This window comes from Sus scrofa, chromosome 4 (genome assembly GCF_054392235.1).
Source record: "Sus scrofa isolate SSC_HxYL_T2T_F1_AM1 chromosome 4, Sscrofa_HxYL_maternal_Yorkshire_Landrace_v2.0, whole genome shotgun sequence".
Classification (NCBI taxonomy): Eukaryota; Metazoa; Chordata; class Mammalia; order Artiodactyla; family Suidae; genus Sus; species Sus scrofa.
Genome location: NC_139386.1, coordinates 56,689,753 through 56,712,341, shown reverse-complemented (window position 1 = coordinate 56,712,341; position 22,589 = coordinate 56,689,753). Strand labels below are relative to the sequence as shown.

At 37.2% G+C, this 22,589-nt stretch overlaps 1 protein-coding gene across 31 annotated transcripts in view; it reads left to right on the top strand.

Moving 5' to 3' along the window:
• Nucleotides 1–22,589, top strand: part of RALYL (RALY RNA binding protein like) — a 765,932-nt gene that overhangs the window by 177,008 nt on the left and 566,335 nt on the right. For 2 of the 31 annotated variants that reach the window (XM_021090631.2, XM_021090625.2), the window contains exon 3: nt 10,811–10,939. The exons of 28 other annotated variants lie outside the window; for them this stretch is intronic. The gene's annotated coding sequence lies outside the window, so the exon portion shown is untranslated. Of the gene's footprint in view, nt 1–10,810; nt 10,940–22,589 lie in introns of those variants that run through there. One more of the 31 variants, XM_085021193.1, reaches the window with a different exon arrangement.

The following is a 22,589-nucleotide window of genomic DNA, read 5'->3' as shown; positions in this document are numbered from 1 at the left end:
TATATTTAAGTCTTTCAGCCATTTTGAGTCTGTTTTTGTGCATGGTGTGAGGGTTTATTCTAGTTTCATTGCTTTGCATGCAGCTGTCCAGGTTTCCCAGCAATAGTTGCTGAAAAGATTGTCTTTTTCCCATTTTATGCTCTTGCCTCCTTTGTCAAAGATTAATTGACCATAGATGTCAGGGTTTATTTCTGGGTTATCAGTTCTGTTTCATTGGTCTGTATGTCTGTTTTGGTACTAGTATCATACTGTCTTGATGACTGTGGCTTTGTAATATTGCTTGAAGTCTGGAAGAGTTATGCCTCCTGCTTGGTTTTTGTTTCTCAGGATTGCTTTGGCAATTCTGGGTCTTTTGTGGTTCCATATAAATTTTTGGATTGTTTGTTCTAGTTCTGTGAAAAATGTCATGGGTAATTTGATAGGGATTGCATTGAATCTGTAGATTGCTTTGGGTAGTATGGCCATTTTTATAATATTAAGTAGAAATAACACTTTTATAGCACCTTTCATCCTAGGCCACTTCAGTATCATTAGTTTTTTCCTGTTTGCTTATAATTTAGTTAAGATATCTAAGCAAATATGTAATATTGAAAGGACTCAAACCATAGCTTTTTGAAAAGCTATGTTTCACTGATTAAAAGTTTTTTTTTTGTTTTTTAAAAAAAGATTGTGTAACCAATCAACTATCACCAATTCTTTGAGCTTAGGGAATCACTTTTTCTCTCCACTTTTTGGTTTTCTCATGTGACAATAGAGTGTGTATTAAATGATTTTTAAGATCACTCTCATCTCTGAAACTATGTAATTCCATCATACTACTCCTTATTTCAGCAAGTTAGAAACCTATGCTATATGCAGAAGTTGTATTGAGTTGATGTGTCTTGATATAGTTAACTCTCGTCTTAAGAATTTGTAGCTGAAGACGGGAAGTTCAGTGTGTACAAAACACAAATGTCCATGTAGTGTACAAAACACAAATGTCCATGTAGTGTGTGGATGTGTGCTCCACCACTCTTTCAGAAAGATAAATACAGATATAGGTGGGTAGATCTCTGTATATATTATGTGTATTTTTTTAAAATAGGTTGTAAAATTTAAAAAAACTATTTTATTTTATTTTTTGTTATTTTAAAAAAGTAAAATGTATGTTTTTAATTATGGTAACATCAGTCATTCTGTGGACATTTATATTTGTACTGCTACAATTCCTGATATACTATCTCTTATCTAAAACACTGCAATAAGTGTTCTGGAATTTATAATCCGAAAGGTAATATGATTCATATACCATGTTTTATATAACACCCTCAGAAGAATTTGAGCAGTAACCCATAATAAAACAGATTAATATTTCTACATGGAAATATATTTACCGTTAAGATCCCTCTGGTGGCTCAGTGGCCTAAGGATCTGGCATTGTCACTACTATGGTGTGGGTTTGATACCTGGCCCAGGAACTTTCACATGCCATGGGTGTGGCCAAAAAATAAAAGAATATACTTACCAGTCACAAATAAACATTGCAAATGAATTTTTAGCATGTGCATGTATTATATTTAAATAAAATCAAGATACTATTTAAAAATGAAAAAAAAAGCAGAATAGTGAATTTAGAAAATAAAACTTTGATGTTTTGAAAAAGTAAAACAGGCAGCTTCACATCAAGTTCATGCCTAGTTCACCAAATTAGTTTGGATACGGTTAGATTTTGACGTCAGATAAATTAGAAAATCTTTAGTTTTAAGAGATTTTTGGACTTTACCTCTGTGCATTATGGATTTTGAACATGTTTATGAGTGTTTTGTCTGACCAGAAACCCATCTTTTTGGAAACAACTTTTGGATTTGCTTCTCTTCCAACTATTTTGTTTTTATTAATTGTATTGGGGCATATAGTTGATTTACAGTATTTTATTGGTTTTAAGTTTATGGCAAATTGAATCAGTTATATTAATATATTATATATGTATATATTCCTCTTCCCATATAGATTATTACAGAACATTGAGTAGACCTCCCTGTACTATAGACTAGTTTCCTGTTAGTTATCTCCCCCTAAATATAATAGTGTGCATGTGCCTGCCTCATCCTCCCAATTTATCTTTCCCCTTTCAGTTCTGCCTTTGGTAACCCTGTGTTTGACCTTGAAATCTTTGAGTTTGTTTCTGTCCTGCCAACAAGTTCTTTTAATGACGTTTTACTAGATTCCACATATAAGTGATATCATAAGATATTTGTCTTTCGCTGTCTGGCTTACTTCACGTAATATGATCATCTTTAGAACTTGCTGCAAATGGCATTATTTCATTCCAGCTGTTTCACATTGAAGCTTAATGGTGTTTACAGGCCACATTTCTTGCTAGACATAGTTGCTTGGCCCACCTGGGGCCATTTAACTCCAGCTATGACGATCATGTTTTTCCTTGGGATTTTTAAATTAAAGCAAAAAGGCATGAATGCATCTGCCACTTTCTCTCTGGTGGCAGAAGCTTGAGAGACATGAGAAGCCATACTTTTGGTTGTAGGAAGTTTGGCCACACAGAGAGAAAATAAAGAGAGCCTCTATGGAGATGCAGGAGTGAGAATTGAAGAGTGCCCTGTCAGCACTGCAGTCTCTGGTGCTTGTTCCTGAAGCATCCCATTTGCAACCCTCACCTTTGCAACAGCTGTGGTGCCCATGGATTTAACAAACCCATATATGTTTGTTTATCTATAATAGTTTGATCTGGGTTTCAGTTATTTTCATCTGAAAGATCTCTAACCAATAATAGAAATATCTTTATTGAACTGCAGATGTTCATTTGACATCTGAGCATTTCCATTTGTCTTAAGAGTCCTGCAGAGTAACCCTGTTGCCCATTAATACTTCCATCTCTGAATGGCAAGCCTGTTTAATTATGGTTCATGCTATGGCAGCAACTTAACTCTGAAATCTCCTTTGCTTAACACAATGGAAGTTTGTTTCTTGTTTACAGTACATCCAAGTCAGGTAGCAGACAGATCTGCCTCACATGGTCACTCATGAGTCAGGCTGACAGAAGTTTCACCATCTTTTATTCACACCATCCGGGGGAAGACGGCCTCCTGGTCACCGGGGAGAGGAGGAAACTACTGAAGGATAAAGCGCTTGCACTGAAATACTTGCGTCATGAGTGACACATACCATTTCTGTGCACAGCCTGTTGTCCAGAGTCAGTGACTCCACTGACTCAGAGGAGGCTTGTGGTGCTGAGAAGTGGAGAACAAAGTGCATTGGTTATTCCATGAGCAGCATCCACAATGTCCTCTTAGCATCTAATAAAATCTAGACCGAAGAACTTGTATCAAATTTAACAATCCTGATGGACAGAGCATTTTTCTTTAAAAAAAAAAAAATGAATTGTTGGAGGTCAAAGGAAAAGAGATTGACTGAGAGTAGCTTCGATATGAAACTGTGTGCCAGATTTCTGTCAATAAATGCTTCTGATTGGAGTTCTGGGTTCTGAAGTTATCTCTCTTCTTTGACTCCTTCCTGTCCAGTTTAGTCATTGCCTGCAGAGCTTCTGATCAATGTTAACATGATAGATGAAGGGAATTGGGAGGGATGGGGTAGAAGAGTAGGTTGTGGAAACATTTCCAGGAGAATTTCTTCCCCTTGAATCACTAGTTTTACTTTCACTCAAGCACATAACTTTACAATTTCTTTTTTTTTTTTTTTTTTTAGGGCTGCACCCATGGCATATGGAGGTTCCCAGGCTAGGGGTAGAATCAGAACTGGAGCTTCAGCTGCTGGCCTTCGCCACAGCAACAACAATGTCAGATCTGAGCCACATCTATGACCTATACCACAGCTCACCGCAATAGCAGATCCTTAACCCGCTGAGCAAAGCCGGGGATCTAACCTGCATCCTCATGGATGCTAGCTGGGTTCCCTACCAGTGAGCCACAATGGGAATGCCCTGCTTTAGATGTTCTTAAATCAGGAGTATATTTATTTTGAATCTTTTAACACTGCAACTATCAACTAGCTGAATTACATTCTAAAAGAACAGGGAAAACAAATGATACAAGTGAATAGAATATATTAATCTCTCACATAAAGCTTTAGTTATAGGAAAGCGCTCTTCTATTAAAGTACATTAGCCCATAGCAAACCATTAAAAAAATATCATGAATTCTCTTCGTCCCAACAAAATCTATTTAAGCATTCAATCAATTAATATAATGGATTAAAATAGAACATCATTTTGGTGGCACAGTTTCAAAACAGAAGGATTAGAGATATTCAGATACTGAACATTCAACGCAAGCTCTGATTTCAGCAGGGAGTCTTATTTGGCCATTCTTCATTCTAATTCCATCAATTTCAAATTTCATTAACAGCAATGGGACACAAAACATTCCAACAGTGATGCTTTACAAAACCCTGCAAGCTTTGAATAATATTGGTCTTTGTCATCATGTTATTTCTAAGTGTATGTGCTTATATTCTTTTGCTAGAAGGAATGACTCAATATTTCTCCCAGGGGGCACTGAAGAATAAGTTTTAAAAGACAATGAATATTCAGTTTTGCTATGTATAACAGAAATATTACTTAATCTGATTTAACTTGATTTTGTATAAAATTTGGTTAAGGAAGAAGACTAAGATGAGTACTTAACCTTCTGAATCTACTGCTGAAATAATTAGATTGCCAAGAATGAGAAGTTATTACTGGAGTTCCCGTCGTGGCTCAGTGGTTAACGAATCCGACTAGGAACCATGAGGTTGTGGGTTCGATCTCTGGCCTTGCTCAGTGGGTTAAGGATCCAGTGTTAACATGAGCTGTGGTGTAGGTTGCAGCAACGCGGCTCGGATCTGTCGTTGCTGTGGTTCTGGTGTAGGCCAGAGGCTGCAGCTCCGATTCAACCCCTAGCCTGGGAACCTCCGTATGCCGCGGGAGCGGCTCTAGATAAGGCAAAAAGACAAAAAAAAAAAAAAAAAAAAAAAAAGAAAAAGAAAGAAGAGATTATTACTTTCACATAAATGGTCTTTTCAGAATAGCTAGAACTAATATGGGAAGTTATATACACAAGCCCCGCCCCTCCCTGCCCTCCACACAACTGTACATGCATAAAGAAATATTTTGTATTTGAGTGTACACAGACCATGAATAGTGTAAATGGGGAGCCATGTGATTTGTTCAATAAAATTAATGTTTTAGATTGGTAAGGGACAGAAGCAGAAACAAAGGAAACCAACGAAAGTTCTAAGCTTCAAAACAGTAGATGTTCTGTAAGTGATTAGAAAGGTAGAATCTTCAGTCCTGCTGGATGTGGGTGGTTAGCTCCATGTACTAGAACTTGAATAGTTAAATTACAGATGGATAGATGGTCACACTGTGAGTAAGCAAACTTGTAGAAACCTGGCAGCAGAATGAGGGCAGTACCATTTAGTCACTTCCTGGGAATTAGGAGGTGAGGTTTGCTCTGTGATCAGTAGGTTAACAGAATATCAGAGGTTATAAAACAAAGCCTCAGATTATCAGAGGTTGCAGAATTGCTTTGTTTCAGAGAAAGGAGAGAAAAGGAGTCCTACTAATGAGATTGTTATTATTTCTGGGTAAAAAATTCTCCAAGTGCTGCTACTGAAAGATTAAATTATTAGGCAAACACAACCTGGTCTATGATGTTGAGAATAGAGCTTAATTGTTCTACTCCTTTTCCTCATAATCCATTTCTCTCATGCTTTTTCACAGAAGCCCACTGATTTTGCATTATTTTTAATTTCTTAAAGTTCTCCCAGAATCTCTATTTCTACCGTTGTCTCTTCCCCTGTTAAAGGAAACATCTTCAATTCTATTTTATTCAGTAGTTTACTATGTGCCAGGAGCTAGGCTAAAAACATTAATCTATTTAATATTATGTAGTAATATTAGGTAGATAATAGGCATTGACACTGTTTTTTTTCCTCACTGTAAAACCTATCTGTGGACAATGTTCTAGGAGGGGAATGATTAGATTTTTTTTTAGTGGAAATACTTAGTAATACTTAATTGCATTATATACTCCTCTTTCCAATGAACAAACAAAAAACAAAAACACTACCCATAACTTACTACCTTCTTATTTTTTTCTGTATCACATATTTTTTATGATTTTGATAGCAACTATAGAGAAAATAAAGCAATGTAAGACCTCTGGAGCTCAAATTTAGGAAAAATGGAAAATTAATACAGAGTAATCATTCATAATTACATAGAGGAAACTTTGGACATCTTATTTTAAGTAAGTTTACTGGATGCTAAAGACCAAATTCCTAAGGAGACTCTGAAACAATGTCTCACAACAAAAAAATCATTAGAGATGGTAAAAACTTTAGATTCATCAGTAATTTGTAAAACCGTTCATAAAGGTAAACACTTTGAAGATGTTAGTCTTAAGGAATAAGATTCTTAAAAAAAATTAAAGCTGGTAATTTTTTTTCTTTTTATGGCCGCACCTGTGGCATATGGAAGCTCCCAGGCTAGGAGTCAAATCAGAACTGCAATGCCGGGTCCAAGCCACATCTGTGACCTACACTGCAGCTTGAGGCAACTCCGGATCCTCCATCCACTGCATCCTCACAGATGCTATGTCAGGTTCTTAACCCACTGAGCCAAAGGAGGAACTCCAAAGCTGGTAAATTTTTGATTTTGATGAATTCAGGAAACACACAGAATTCAGAGCTGTGGACGTTGTAAACAACACTATATGCATCCAGCTTAAAAGACACTTAACAACTATGTGATTAGCAATAGAAAAGCCTGGATAGAGTATTAAGTTTTCTACATGAATTTTAAAAACATAAAAACCAAAAGAAAAAAAAAGCCAAAAAAATATTTAAAGTGTTTGGCAGCAACTGAAGTAATGTATATATAAACCATGCTAGAGATTTCACGATATGGAGGAGGAGGAGTAACGGTGGAGGTGTGGTCCCTCTTGATTGCTAATAGAGTGAGTCTGGTATCCCTTTAGAGATCCATAACTTCAAAGAAACATCACATGGTTGACTTTTGTGAACATCCTTAACTATTATCTACCACTGTGGAAAAAGAAAGACCAGGCATTTGCCTTTTGAGAACCTTGGCAGATAAGGGGTGGACAGCTGATCACAAGCCTCCTCCTGGTGTCTGTTGAGTCTGGATGTATCATTAAGGAATGGGAATCATTAAAAATCTATTCTGCATGTGGCAGCAGCAGCAGCAGCATCCTGCGTAAGGTAGTGGAGACGGGAGCAAAGGAGCCAGAAACAGTTTAAAAACAGCCTTTGCGAGGTCATCTTGAGTGTGGTTCTAACCACCAGGCTTCCTTTGATTTCTGAACATTTTCAAGCCCAAATCACCCTTGTGTCTACTGATTTCTTTGAGCCACCCATCATCTACCCATTAAAGTTATTTTCTGCTCAAGATATACAGGATCATTCTCTATTTCGGGTCATTGAGAATCTTGACTGCAACCCATGGACAATATCCCAATACGGCAGTGGATACAAATTGTCCCAGTCTTGACTGTGAGCCAATGATTCTCTATTATTCTGAGCTTCTTAAAGTTTAGAATTATAACCAACCATAAATGTAGTGCTTGCATTCTGGAAGAGAGCACATAGTGATATTTAATAAATACCTCTTGAATGAAAGAGTGAAGTAGGCATTTTATACAAAATTCAGTGAAGTTTGATCCCCACAGATTCAAAAACCTAAGGCTATTTTACAGAACACTCTAAAGCTGGGCAATAAGAAGCTAGAGAGAGAGTTACTTAATCACATTTTTGTGAGCATTGAGCACAGGACATTGATGGTGTAATGGTGGTAGGTCAATATATGCCACATGCTTTACTAAAGACTCTCATTTCTAATGATTTTGAATCAATTTGCTAATAAATATTGTAATACACGGTAATGAACATTCAACTTAATTTGCTGAAGTAGTTATAAATAGTGTACAAAGATAATTTCATCCAGCAAAGGGTTTTGAAAATAGCCAAGAGTAAAATGTGAAGCCCTTGGCCAAAACGTACCCACTACTCTGTGATGGTTAATGTACCAGAATCCTGGTGGATTGAGCAATGAGATTGCCATCCCGTCAGACTTCAGGAAAGACTAGTGATTTTCATTTTCTAATCTCACAACCTGGTGGCCTAAAACAAACAGAACAGATTAAGGGAAGGTAACAGTTCCAGAGAGGGGAAGGCTTTTAGAACTCTTTGAAGAAATAAGTAAATATGCTTACAAGGAAACCGTACCATACATAATGTATTTGCAGCTTGGAGAAGCCCTTTGTAAAGTCCACACACCAAAGATTATTTAAAATTTAAGTCACTGTAGGATGGCTTATTTTGTCATGTGTAGAGAAATTGACTTACAGGCAAGAAACAAGGGATGAAGCAGGTGCATTTTTGTATCGGAAAAATGTGTACTAAAGCTCAGTACTGGGAATAATTCCATTTTATATTTTTACAAAAGCTCTGACAAGAGTGTGTTTGTAATAGGCAGGTAATACTAAGATTTCCAGGTATGCCAGAAATATTTCAAGTGGATTCGAAATAAAAAAAAGGAAATTGTAGGTGAGTTTATTATCAATGAATATAAAGTAATTCTTTAGAAGCAGGCATTTTGTGTAAGTCTAGAAGGTTGCTCTTTAGCTACCCACATCAGAGGCAATTACTACAATATAGTGTGTCCTGTGACAAGGAGTAAGACAAAGAACCCCTGATCATGGAGAGGCTGGCATGTAAGGAATGGCCTCTCTTGTCGAGGAAGCAGCATGATTGTTAAGTTGTCAAGATTGAGCCTCAGATAACTGGAATGAAAGAAATTTAATTTTTCAAACTTGGATACAACAGAGTAGCCAAATCAGTGGAGAAATGGACCAAGGTTAGAACAGAACTCACTGCAGATTCACTTCACCTTGATGTTAATGAATTTCTCCATTTCTTATTCATTGAGAGCATCTTGCTATCTTTCTGATGAAAGTGCATATTGGTTTCTGACTTTGGGGATTTCTGGATTCTGCTATTTAGCATCATTGGCCCTGATTAAGCATACAGGTGTGTAATGGGGAGAAGCTTTCAGGCAAGTCACTTTACCTCATCTGGAGTAATATAGCAAACTTAGACCTTAGATGGAAAAAAAAATACAGAGAATCTGAAAAAGGGCCACTGAGAGAGAAAAAAATTGTATAATTTTCACATGGAAAAAGATGCAAAAATAATAGTATTTTAGGATTAGGAGGTAGATCGAGTTATTCATGGTTGGTCCTGACAGACGTATAGTCCAAATTTTTGAATCATTTGTGAAAAACAATACATAAGTGGATTCTAGACTCTTTATAAGTATTATGAAGTATTTATAAGTGGTGTGTATAAAAGTACAGTTTATTGAAGGCCTTGGAGTCTGAATCAAGTGCCCTAAGTGAATTCCACAGGCAAGTTTGGGACACATCGACACATTAACATATATAGTGTGTGTTTACTTTATGGATTTCATGACCCTCAAAATATAGTGCAGGCTGAATAAGAAATAGAACTTTGAATTTAAATAAATTAATGGGTTTCATAGTTACAGCTATAATGGGTTATTAAGAGGAGCTGCATTGTTGCTTTCGAAAACAGGGTTAATATTTTGAAGTGACATTAATAAGGGGAGCTATGTTTTCCCACAAAACATTTTTTTTTTTGTAGTTAATACCACCTTTCATAGTCTGAGGCAGTAAGAAATTAGTACTCTTCTGTTCTCTAGGGGGTGTGGAATCTTACGTCTTTAAGAATAGGTTCTGTTTCAGTTTCCTTGAACTCCTGAGACAGTCTTTTTCCATACTAACACTTTGCCAAAGTTTCTTGTATTTTATCCATCCCCTCCTCAGACACAGCCCACTTACCCACTTACTGTAGGATTCAGGAAGCAGGATTGTTTTCATGTTAATAGTTTTGAATACAAACTTTCCAAGAAAGTCAAAACGCCAAATGCGCAAAACCAGTGTTGGCTGATTTATGAGTAATCCAGAACTCCCCAAAGGTTTCAAGAAACAAATACAGATGACCAAGAGAAACATGGATTTGAACTGAAAACTTCCATATGCTGCTGCAGGTGCAGCCAAAAAAAAAAGAGAGAGAATTTAACAAAGCACTAAAATTATTGGCTGAAGGTTGCCACCCACATGGTGCTTTTGAAGTTACATTTAGTACAGTAGCCTCTTTCTAGGACAAGTTATTTTGAGAATTTCTTTCTTGGATTGATAAGCTGTATGTTGTTCTTAATTATGCTCAAATAACTGTAATCAGAAATAGATTTTTACTTACTTTACCTTCATGAGAATGATCGTGTCTCATATCTTTGAAGACATATAAAACACAATATATGTTCCTTACATAGATGCGGCATCCCTCTAAGAACAATAGATGAATTTGGAAGACTGGAAGGTTGGCTTTCATAAAATCTCACAATGGTTGCAACTGAGTTATTTATTTATAAAATGGGCAAAATGCATTACTTATAAACCATAGCTTTTTGTAATACAGAGCAGAGTCTAGACATATGATAATTGAATGGCTCCTACAAGATTTGGCTGACATGCCATGTTGAGATAGTAACTCTTCCTTGAGACACTTCTGTGGCTTTTTATTTTTACTGCTCTCCAGAACAAAATAAAGCTCCCTACTCTGCTTTGAATTCCTAGTAACATGGCATGTGATTCTTTGGCATCATGGTTTATTGCTTCAGGTAGAATCCTAAAATTTTTCCATTTATTGAGTGCTTATCATAAGCCAAATCAGGTGTTCTAGCTCCAAATTTCCATCGTTTTCCTCTATACAGTGAACTGCTGGTGGTCTGTGAACTTGGATTTCAAATTCAGTTTTGTCCTTGGAAGCTGCCTGTTTTCTCAGTACTCATCCTGCTGTCAGCTGCTGCCTGTTTTCTCAGACTCAGCTCTGTGTTCTGTGGGTATGTCCCTGATCACTTTTCTTATTTAGATCAGGCTTCAGTCTGGAATATGGAAATTTATATTTGAGAAGTACATTAAAAGGAACAAATCTAATTGTCTTCATGGGAAATCTCACTGTAGGAGGCATTGGGAAGATACTTAACTATTTATGTAATCCTCCAATGGATTTGTTAATGATGATTTAATTGTAATTATTATCAATGATAACAGTGGTGAAAGAGGTGATCAAATTAAGACTAGATCAGCGTGTTTTTCACTGGTTTAAAAACAGTGTTTTATGTCACCTTGACTGATTGTACAACTTTCACTCGCACACGGTGAGGTCAAGAGTTAGTGCTGTACATGCAAGTGTGGCCCATTAAAGAGTAATACTTCCTCAGAGTTCCTGTGGCGGTGCAGTGGAAACAAATTCCACCAATAACTATGAGGCTGCAGGTTCGATTCCTGCCTCGCTTAGTGGGTTAAGGATCTGGCCTTGCTGTGTGCTGTGCTGTAGTTCGCAGACGCAGCTTGGATTCTGCGTTGCTGTGGCTGTGATGTAGGTCTACACCTGTTGCTCTGATTCGCTCCCTAGCCTGGGATCTTCCATATGCCTTGAATGTGGCCCTAAAAAGCAAAAAAAAAAAAAAAAAAAAAAAAAAAAGTAATACTTCCCAGTGTTTGTATTCCTCCTCCATAGTGTATTTATGTGTGTGTGTGTGTACCTGATGTCAGCTTTAATAAATACAACTTGAATAAATTTAATGACAATTTAAAACATTTCCACAGATGGCATTTCCACAGTTGCCAGTTTATAAATTAAAAATTTCATCTAAACTACTCTCCTTCATGGTCTATGAAAATATGCCGTAATTTGCTTTAATACTGGTTGATTAATGCTAGAAGATTTACATTGAGAATTCTCATGAATGTCCTGATTTCACAGGATATTTAGCTAGTTGTGTTTTATCCATTACTCCATGATATAAGAAATTTTAATGTTGGCAGTCTATATGTTTCTCAAAAGATTAGATAATTTATTGCTGTAGAAAGGATATGCACTTTGGTGTCAGGCCTCTGTTAGAATTCTGGCTCTGCCCTATTTGATGTTGAGCAGGTTACTTAATTCCACCAAAGCTTTGGTTTATTTATCTGCAAAATGGGACAGATGATGCCTACTTCATAGACTTATTCAGTCCTCATTTCCAATCCATTATCGAGTCTTTTTATGAAGATTGGTACTCAGTTTTCCTCTTTTAACCTACTAATTAAATAAATGTTTCTTTAGAAGATTTTCTCACGTTGAGTCATGCTCTGACGACAATATTGCTTTATCCTCTTTTTACATTCCCATTTGCGTTCTCTGTAATTGTTGGTGTGATTTTTTTTTTTAAATCTTGTATCAGATCCCTCCATCTCTCAGTGTTTGACATTGTCCTCAACTCTTCCCCACCTTAAAATGTACATATGCAATAAAAGGTGTTCTTGACACTCTCTCTTCCCCATATTTCAGTTTCATTGTCTTTCCACCTTCTTCAATTATTTATCCTATTCCATTTTTGATCTACAGCTTCTTTTCCACTACTTCCATATTCTCTGCCTCCAAACATGTTTGCTCCTGTTCCCTGCAATTCCTTCACTCTTCATTTACACCAGAAGTGGTCCACCGATTTCTTTATTTAACATCAGATATTTTTGAAGGAATAGAAAAGGCTTGGTGCTCAGGACCTCAACCCCTCCCCTCACCCCTACTTAGTATACTCAAACTGCACTAAAAGTTTACCTGTGAGCTAAATACTAAGTCAGTTAACCTGTTTTCATCTTCCCTTCATTTTAATCTTCCTGATGCATCTAACATGGTCTGCTGTCTTCTTGATATAGTTTTCTTCATTAGTTTCTGTGACAGTATTTTTCTTTGATTTTCTTTATATCTATGTGATCATGATTTTGTAGCTTTCTTTCTTGCTGTTTTCCCTTCTAAATATTAATGAATTTATACATAGGAAAAAACCTGAAAGCATTTTTTTGCAGCATTAAAGGTCTGTTGATTACATAAACATCTTTGATCATTGGAAATGTAATTTCTATCTAATGTCATTTTTAATGCCTCTAAATTATAAGTTATATGATTAACTTAATATCATCAAAAATTGGCTTTTTTTTTGCATTAGAGATGTTTTCACTCTTCTTTTTTGTCTCCATAATGATTTGACATAAAATGTCAAAAAGTGAACGTATGCTGGTTAAAATACTTACATTTGGGATGGGAATTAAATATCTGTTCTTCCTCAACATTAAACTAGCACTGGTATAAAAAAGTTATTGCAGTGAAGTTTTCTTTTAATTGAAATATGAGTAGCATATCTCTTTTGAAATAATTATTCTTAAAATTGTCTTTATTTTTTTCCCATGGTCTAACATTGCTAATTAAGTCTACAAAAATCTGTACATAGTACATGCATAAAGAAAATGCCTCAATAAGCAGATGTTGTATGATGGTTGGATTATTAAACATTTGCTAGCTAAATTCAGTATTACTGTAAAAATTTATAGAAGTAACTTAAATTAACATAATTTATTTGTTCCCACAGTGAATAACCAAAATATTGAAGTTCTTCAGGCTATTTTATATAGTTATTAGGGTCACTGTAATTATTTATTTATATTTAAAAATTAAATGATTTTAAGCACACAGCGTTTGATGAATATAAAAATATATACCGTTGAATTATAAATCATCTTCCTGCTAGTTGCCAACTTGAAATGCCAAGCATTTCACTAATCTTCATATTTCATGTCATGTAGAACCGTTTTATGGTCCCTATGCTACCAGATGGAAAACAGCAATACTCATCAACTGTTTAAGCTTCATAAAGCAAAAGGTGTTGTTTCATTTGTTAGTTTGTTTTGCAATAAATACTGATCAACTCTCCGTTCTTATTTTATTCTTTGTGACTTTACATGATGTTAGGCAGTCAGCACTCCCCACTGAGGGTATTTATTGGGCTTCTCTGTGCTGGAGACCACAAGCTCAGTGAGGGCAGTAGCAGACCTCTTATTTGCCATTATAATCTCAGCACTTAACATCATGTATGGTGAGCATGAATTTTGGATATAGTTAGTAATTAAAAAGAATTCACCCTATGTCTTTATCACTGCTTGGCACCTGAGGATGTCAGAAGAATATTAAAATACATTGCCTCCTCTTAGAGGCCATCAGCACAACTAGAGATGCAAATTAATAAATGTACATCAGTATAAGACATTATATAATTAATACTTGGCTTGAATTTCACAAAGTATAAATCATGTAGGTATTCATTAAAGTGGACCTTCTACAGAACAGGGGAATCATGGAAGTGATAACTGAGTAAAGTTCAGAGAAGAAATATGTGCAAGAAACAGGAGAACTTTGGTTTCCACATGATTGGAGCAAGACATTGAGCACTTGATGGAGGAAAAATCATAAAGCCTTGGAGGTGCGAGAGGATGCAGGGCTCCTTGAAAAGAAAAGAGAGTGTTTCGAAATTGGGTAGCATTTATGTGTTGATAATAAAGGATTCTGAAAGGCAAGTAAAGCACTTTTTTTTTTTTAGAAAAAAAGAGAGTGATCTAATGAATATTTGTAAGGAAAAGAATCACTTGATGGTGTCTTGCAGAAGCTAAGGCAAGTTATAAAATGGACAGACTGAAGTACAGTGTGAAATTCAGTGAGTGAATACCTGGGATTTATGTAGAGACAGCATAAATTAAAGGAAGAAAAAGATGGGTGTTGAGTTCACATAGGTTAATTATGGAATTCCTATCAGGGTGCAGTGGGTTAGGAATCCACTGCCGCAGCTCAGGTCACTGCAAAGTTGTGGGTTCGATCCCAGGCCTGGCACAGTTAAGGGATCGAGGATCTGGTGTTGCCACAGCTGTGGGGTAGGTCACAACTGCAGCTTGGATTTAATCCCTGGCCCCAGAACATCCATATGCCACAGGTGTGGCCATAAAAAAGGGGTTAAAAAAGTGGGGTGGGGTGGAATCCCATTGTGGCTCAGCAGAAATGAATCTGACTAGCACCCATGAGGACACAGGTTCAATCCTTGGCCTCACTCAGTCTGTTGAGGATCCAGCGATGCCATGAGCTGTGGTGTAGGTCACAGACATGGCTTGGATCCTACAATGCTGTGGCCGTGGTGTAGGCCAGCGGCTACAGCTCTGATTTGACCCCTAGCCTGGGAACCTCCATAAGCTGCGAGTGTGATCCTAAAAAGACAAAAAAATTAAAAATTAAAAAAGAAAAAAGAAGGGTGGTGTTGAACAAACTAAAACCAAGTTGTCCAATTTTGGTAAAGAAAGGAACTGATGTTCTATAGTTAGTTATAGGAAAATTGAGAGATAAATCTCGGTTTTTGACACATGAAATTTGAGATAGTAGTCAGATATTTACATGGAAATGTCCCAAAGAATAAGGAAGCTACTTAAACTACATGATACAAAATAAGTCCCCATGTCCACCTACCTACATATGTGTTCATGCAATTTCATTCTTTTTAATCATGCCGTACCTTCTATAACATTTCCATCTTATAAATTTTTATTTAGTTTTTGCTAACTCTCATTTTTAAAATTTATTTTATCAATGTGTAAGTGCTTCACAAGGCTAGTGGAGGTATCAAGAAGAGTGAAATGTTATACAGTCGTTTTAAATACAAAATTACTTATTTGAGAAAGATATAAAGTTTCCTTTCCTTTAAAACGGAGATGATAATTCTTGCCCTACCTAGCTCACAGGGTTGTTGGAAGGATCAGAAGAGATGATGGGTATAAAAGCATTCTGAAAACTAAAATCCTTTACAAATGCAAGCGATCATCATTATGATTATACAGTGCCCTCTATATGAACCTGAAACAATTTTCAATTTTCATCTATCATGTCACTCTTCTAATTCCTGTAGAGCATGTCCCACAAGATTTTTTATCATAGGACTCTATTTTAATCAACGACAAATGCATTTTCATGAAAGCATAATATTGTTTCTATAATAGATATTCTTTGAACTCTGGATGAAGACTAATACACATTTCAAGGACCATTATACTTCTGAGAGTTTTTTCCTATCTCTTTTATTTTATAGCTTCCTTTTCCCCCTATTATATGGGTGCGGTGAAATGATTTCATCAGGTAAAGTACCATATAAAAATGTGACTGTCAGTTCTCTCCTCCTTTCCCTTAACTTCATCTTTTCCCAATCTTTGATTTTGAATTCTCAAATAAGAACTATGCTTTGACTAGGTCCACTGGCACCAGCCTGTCCTAGGAATCAAACCAGACATTAAAGGTATTATAAGAACATAGCACTGTCAGCTTCCTCATTTCTAGCAGCTTAGAATCCGGGCTTGGTATCAAGCAGACTCAAAAGGTGTTGGGTCAAAGAAAGTTCTAATTTTTCTTAAATCTCTCTATAACTATCCTGTACCTTTTCATCAGATTAGTAAGTTGCATCTTCAACTTACACCACAGCTCATGGCAATGCAGGATCCTTAACCCACAGAGCAGGGCCATGGATAGAACCTGCATCCTCATGGATACTAGCTGAGTTCATTAATGCTTAGCCACAACTCGGAGTTCCTGTCCTCTTATTTTTAAAGAAGTCTTTTAAAGCCATCTAACCATATGACAGAAAAAAAAACTTACAATAAAAATGAACCTTAGGTATTTTTTTTCCATTTATAATGATTTTTATTTTTTCCATTATAGCTGGTTTACAGTGTTCTGTCAATTTTCTACTGTACAGCAAGGTGACCCAGTTACATATACATGTGTACATTCCTTTTTCTTACTTTATCATGCTCCATCATAAGTGACTAGACATAGTTCCCAGTACTATACAGCAGAATCTCTTTGCTTAGCCATTCCAAAGGCAATAGTTTGCATCTATTAACCCCCAATTCCCAATCCATCTCTCTCCCTCCCCCTTGGCAACCACAGTCTGTTCTCCATGTCCATGATTTTCTTTTTTGTGGAAAGGTTAAAAAAAAAGTATTATTCTTACTTCAGCTAAAGATCATTTTAGGACAAAGGGACAGGGGCTCTGATCCCTCATCCATCTACTCTTAGTCATATTCTGAAGGGTTTCTTCCTAGGTCCTGGGAGGTATAGCCACATTGTTCTGGATTGTTGCAGAACTATTCCTTGAAACCTCTTTCTTAAAACCTTCCACCTGCCCTCTTCTCAAGATTGACTCTCTTTGTATCAGAACTTGATGAAACAGATCCTAAATTTATGAAGCCTCTTGGCCTCTGCATTCTGACTTTCCTAGCTGTACCCAGGAAAGGTGCCTGAGGTGTCAGGGCCAGCCTTTGTTGTCAGATCAATCTCAGACCCCATACACTGCACCCAGTAATCAGCTCTGTGGCTGGCCCTGAGCTTGACCATTCACCCTTCTGATCAAAGTTTGTTAGCCAGTTCCACCATGGTTCTAGCAGGCCTTAGGGAGGAGCTGATTCCAGAACAAGACGCTATATTCTTCCTACTATATCATTCTGCTGCCTTAGAAGATGCTCTTATTGTATCTCACCCTGATAACATTAACTCTCTCTCCCTTTCTCTCCCTTTTCTTGGCACTGATACAAAGAAGTGCAAACGTCCACTTAGAGAAAAGGGCATCCTGTCAGAGTTGGGGCTTTTTTGATACTTGGATTAAGTCACCAAGTCACTGCCGATGCACAGAGGAAGGAGAAGCACTGCACTTCTCTGAATTTGCTATAATTGCCACAAGTTCCGAACCTGTAATTACTCTTGCCATTCTGGGAACTTCAAGTGAAACCTCCATAGTTAGCTTTTGCCCTTAGCCATCCTGACTTTCCTGCCATGTTTTTCTAAGTTTGCCTTTGTTAGACTTTACAGTAGAAATAGAACTTTAAAAAAATACCCAGCTAAATGTCTTTAGGCTAGCACATAGAATGAGTTTTTAAAAATTTACTGGATGCATAGCATGCATCCAAGTGCAGAGGAGAAATTTAATTGGCAGTAATATAATTAATTGCCCCTTTTAAGAAAAATCAGGGAGAGTTGACTGGCATTCTTAGTGTTTGCGTTCATGGTATAAGACTGAAACAGAACTTCATAATTTGGCATTTTAGTACAGTCCCTTGAGGAAGGTGTTATCCTTGCTCCTTTTTAAAGATGAAGACATTAGGAGTTCCTGTGGTGATCCAGCAGGTTAAGAACCTGACTAGTATCCATGAAGATGTGGATTTGATCCCTGGCCTCGGTCAGTGGGTTAAAGGTCACAGATTCGGCTAGGATGTGGCATTGCCACAGATGCAGCCCTAAAAAGAAACAAACGAACAAACAAACAAAAAAAACAGAGAGAAGACATTAATGGGCATTATATAATTGAGGATACTGAGAGGTCAGAGAGATTAAAGATCGGCCTGATTCAGCAGTGGGGACCCTTACACTGAGATGCCCTACTTCTGGGTTCTAATTCTGGATCCCTACATGGCAGTGGCCACTTCCTTGCTTAAATTCATTTAGTTCCACATCGGCTTCAGGGTAAGTGACCAAGGAGGGTTCCAGGTCTTTTGTTGCATCACTCCATCCCACACTCCTGTTCTCTTCTTGCTACTTCCCTCCCTGTTCTTCAGCCATGTGGAACCTCTCTTAGAGCCCATTATTTGGGAATTTTGTCCCTATTTTTCTTTGGGTAACTAACTCCTATTTGGGGGACCAGATCGCTTCGGAAAGCCTAAGTGTGATCTGAGTCGGCCTCCAATGATACCTTGTACAGTCTCTGCGCCATTAGCATCGTGAATGTACTACTCTGCTTCCCTTAGATTAAGTTTCTGAGGGTGAAGACTGCCTCTTTCATTTCTGCTTCCTCTTTTTCTTCATCTATAATAAGATAAATATAATAATAGCTACCTTGTAGATTTATTGGGAGGATTAGAGGTAATGCATGTAAGTAAAGTAACTAACAGTGCCAGAGACATGGTAATAAAACTAACAGTAACTCATATTTATTAAACTCATTTTCTGTGTGCCAGGTACTATGGTAGGCATTTAACATGTATTATCTATAATCCTTATGTAATGTTTTATTCAATGGTCTGAACTTAAAGCCAATATAAGCAGAAGGCACTTTTGCTTTGTTTTCTTCAACCATGTTATCATGTCTTTTGACTCTGTGATTTGATACATGTTAGGTAGAGGCCATAGTTTTTCAGACCTTCTGTTATGAACAGTTTAATTTAAACAGCCTAAATTTATTTTCAGTTATTAAAATTTCTAAGCTGTCCTTAATTCAAATAAAATTCAAAATGCCTCTCATCTCCTCAGTTCAAGCCTGACAACTAGCTCTGGCCCTGAATTTTAGAATATATATATATATATATATATATATATATATATGTTTGCTTTTTAGGGCCATACCAGTGGCATATGGAGGTTCCCAGGCTAGGGATCCAATTGCAGCTACAGCAATGCCAGATCTGAGCCGAGCCTCAGGGTAATGCTGAACGCTTAACCCACTGAGCAAGGCCAGGGATTGAACCTGGATACTCATGGATCCTAGTCGTGTTTGTTAACCGTTGAGCCATGATGGGGACTCCCATGGAATAATTTTTGAATTGACTGGGATTTTTTCAGTTGCTGTCAGTGTTAAGTTGCTGTCACCTCTGTCACTGGCAGGAGCTGGCTGCCTTGTGGGGTAAATTGGTCAACTTTTTAGAACCCTCCTTTCTTCCCAATTTCACCACCGTTTGGGACCCCTGCCCTCTGACCACTGCATCTTAGCAAACACCCAGCCTGCACACAGCCAACAATCCCATAGCCTCCTTATTTCCAACAGGAGGTTCTTTTCTGTAGGATCCCATAAAGATAGCAAATTACTTTCTATGGGATGCACAGCCTATAGGAGATGCAGGCATTCTTATCCTGCCAAGTAATGGAATGTAGGACTGCCAGTCCACTGTCCTCTCTTCTTGCTCTGCTTGTTTGACTGTATCAGCCAGCATTCTGCTTGCTGAATTCTCCAGGAGGGAAGGAAGCAGTCATCTCAAGGTTCAAATGCTTCCTCAAACTCCAGGAGCCACCTATCAGCTGGTTCCAAAATTTTCTCATCAAAGTGGAAATTGGCCTGCACACTTCTGTGGTCAGAATTGAAACATGCCTCTCCTGTGTTGAAAGTGCCTCACTCACTATCCTTAGATCCCTTGGAGCTGGTCGATTTGGATAAGTATGTGGAGCACACGCGCAGGGGAGGTGATAAGCTGAAACTCCTCCTTGGATAGTCTCATTGCCCTGCATCTCTTTCCTGATGCATCCCATAATTATGCATTTGATAGTCTAGATGAGGGGTAGGTTTGTAGCCAGTTCCACTGCTCGTTAGAAAACCCTAGGAGAGGTGCTCTTTAGAGTCCTTTCTCTTATTATTCTCAATTTAGTCTTTAACTGATGTTTGAAAAACCAGGAAAAGCCCTGCCTGACATCTTGTTATAGGTAAAGCACTCATTTTCATCTGAAGAAATTTTGTCTTTGGAAGTTAGGTTCTTTTTCCTATGGCCACTAAACTTATTTAGTGAAAGTCAGAACCCAGTTTGCATCTAGGTTAGTCAGATCCCAAACCGACTGTTCTGTTCACTGTACTGTTTACCTCTGAATGCAATTGTTTGATGGTAAGTGGTTACCGAAGGGCATCTGCAGGTTGAGACAGACATCAACAGCACTCTTTAGGATTTACTCAGACACTTAAAATGTAAAATGGAGCTTTGAAGCTGTGGACATAGCAAAGCTTCTGCAATTGGAACTGACTCCTGCATTCGTGGTAGTAACTATTAGTCATTTCCCCCAGTAAGTGAAGAAACATTTTCTATAGCGAATGCAGTGCCTAACTCATTGTGAAAATTCAACACATATTTGTTAAATGAAAAATTGTAGGAGTTCAAAGTCGCCTGATACAGCACCTTCTAGCAAGGGATGATGGGCTCTTGAGTTTTGTTGACCACTTTCATTTTGTGGGTCTCACTGTTGTTCATCCATCCATCATCAACCCTTACATTCAAACATTCAAGGAAATGCCTTTAGCATTTTTATTCAATGACTGTATGTCTCTTACATGCAACTAGGAGAAATACCAGGATTTCAAAAGCAGCCTGATTGTGTCAAGGGTTGAAAATTTAATCAGCAAGAACCAATTTAAAAGAGCCCAGTTGTAGCAGAATCTAGAGAATTCTAACTTTAAATGCAAAATTCTTTTCTGCTTCACTTTCAACGTTCGTTTAGCTTTTAAATAATAATAATAAAAAAAGCTGATAAATGGCCACTGAAGAATAGCTTAATACAGTACAAAAGTTATTCCTATTTTTCTGCCAGTGTTAAGAGGGAAAAGTTCTGGATAAATCCAAGGGATCTTTGAGGAATTTAGAAACTGTCCTCTTAGGTCAATTTATTAAATATCAATTAATAAGATTGCCACTGGAAATGCTTGGTCTTTTTCTTATAGATAATATTATTTATTTGTAAGGATAATCTATTGAAGAAATTTACATATAGAATTATGAATAAAAAACAAAAGTATTAAATCCAGCTACCACTGACTTATTTACACCTAGTGCATTTACCACACACATCAAACATTTAAAAACATCTCTGTGTATGAGATTCCAGAAGATGTAAAACTGTAGCGAGAGAAAGCTGATCAGTAAGTAGTTGCCTGAAGGAGTCAGGAAAGAGGCTTGATTGCAAAGGGGCGCAAAAAAGCTTTTTCAGGAGTTTTTTTTTTGTTTTTTTTTTTCTTTTTTTTTCACAATAATTTCTTGATTGTGGTAGTTACATGAATATTTCTCACTTTGAAAATTTATCAAATGGCATACTTAAAATTGGTGACTCTTTTGCTTTTCTTTTTCTTTTCTTTTTTGTCTTTTTAGAGCTGCACCAGAGGCATATGGAGGTTCCTAGGCTAGGGGTCAAATCTGAGCTGTAGTTGCTGGCTTATACCACAGCCATAGCAACACGGGATCCAAGCCGTGTCTGTGACCTACACCATAGCTCATGGCAATGCTGGATCCTTAACTCACTGAGCAAGGCCAGGAATAGAACCTGCATTCTCATGGATGCAGGTCAGATTCGTTTCTGCTGAGCCAAGAGGGGAAATTTTTTTTTTTATTTTTTAGAACCACAACTGTGGCATATGGAAGTTCCCAGGCTAGGGGTTGAATCTAAGCTGCAGCTGCCAGCCAATGCCACAGCCACAGCTACAACAATGTAGGATCCAAGCCACATCTTCAACCTACACCACGGTTCATGCCAGTACTAGGCCAGGAATTGAACCCGCATCCTCATGGTTACTAGTCAGGTTCATTATTGCTTGCTACAATGGGAACTCCTGGGTGACTCTTTTGGATATACGTTATATTTCAGTAAACTTGGGGGAGTAGAGGGAGTACAGGAGAAAATAAATTTTTTAATTGAGTTTAGGATTTTTCTTGTAATACCTTTTATTCTGCTAAAGTGGATAGGACATGGTGAAGAGGCTACTTTATATCCTACATGAAATAGTAATAGAATCTCAAGTTTCAAATTATCTTAAATATCATTTAGTCTAAACTTTTCTTCTTTTGTTCTCTCTCTACTTAGTCTGTTGGCGATTATGGCTACTTTTTATGTTTAAAGAACTGTGC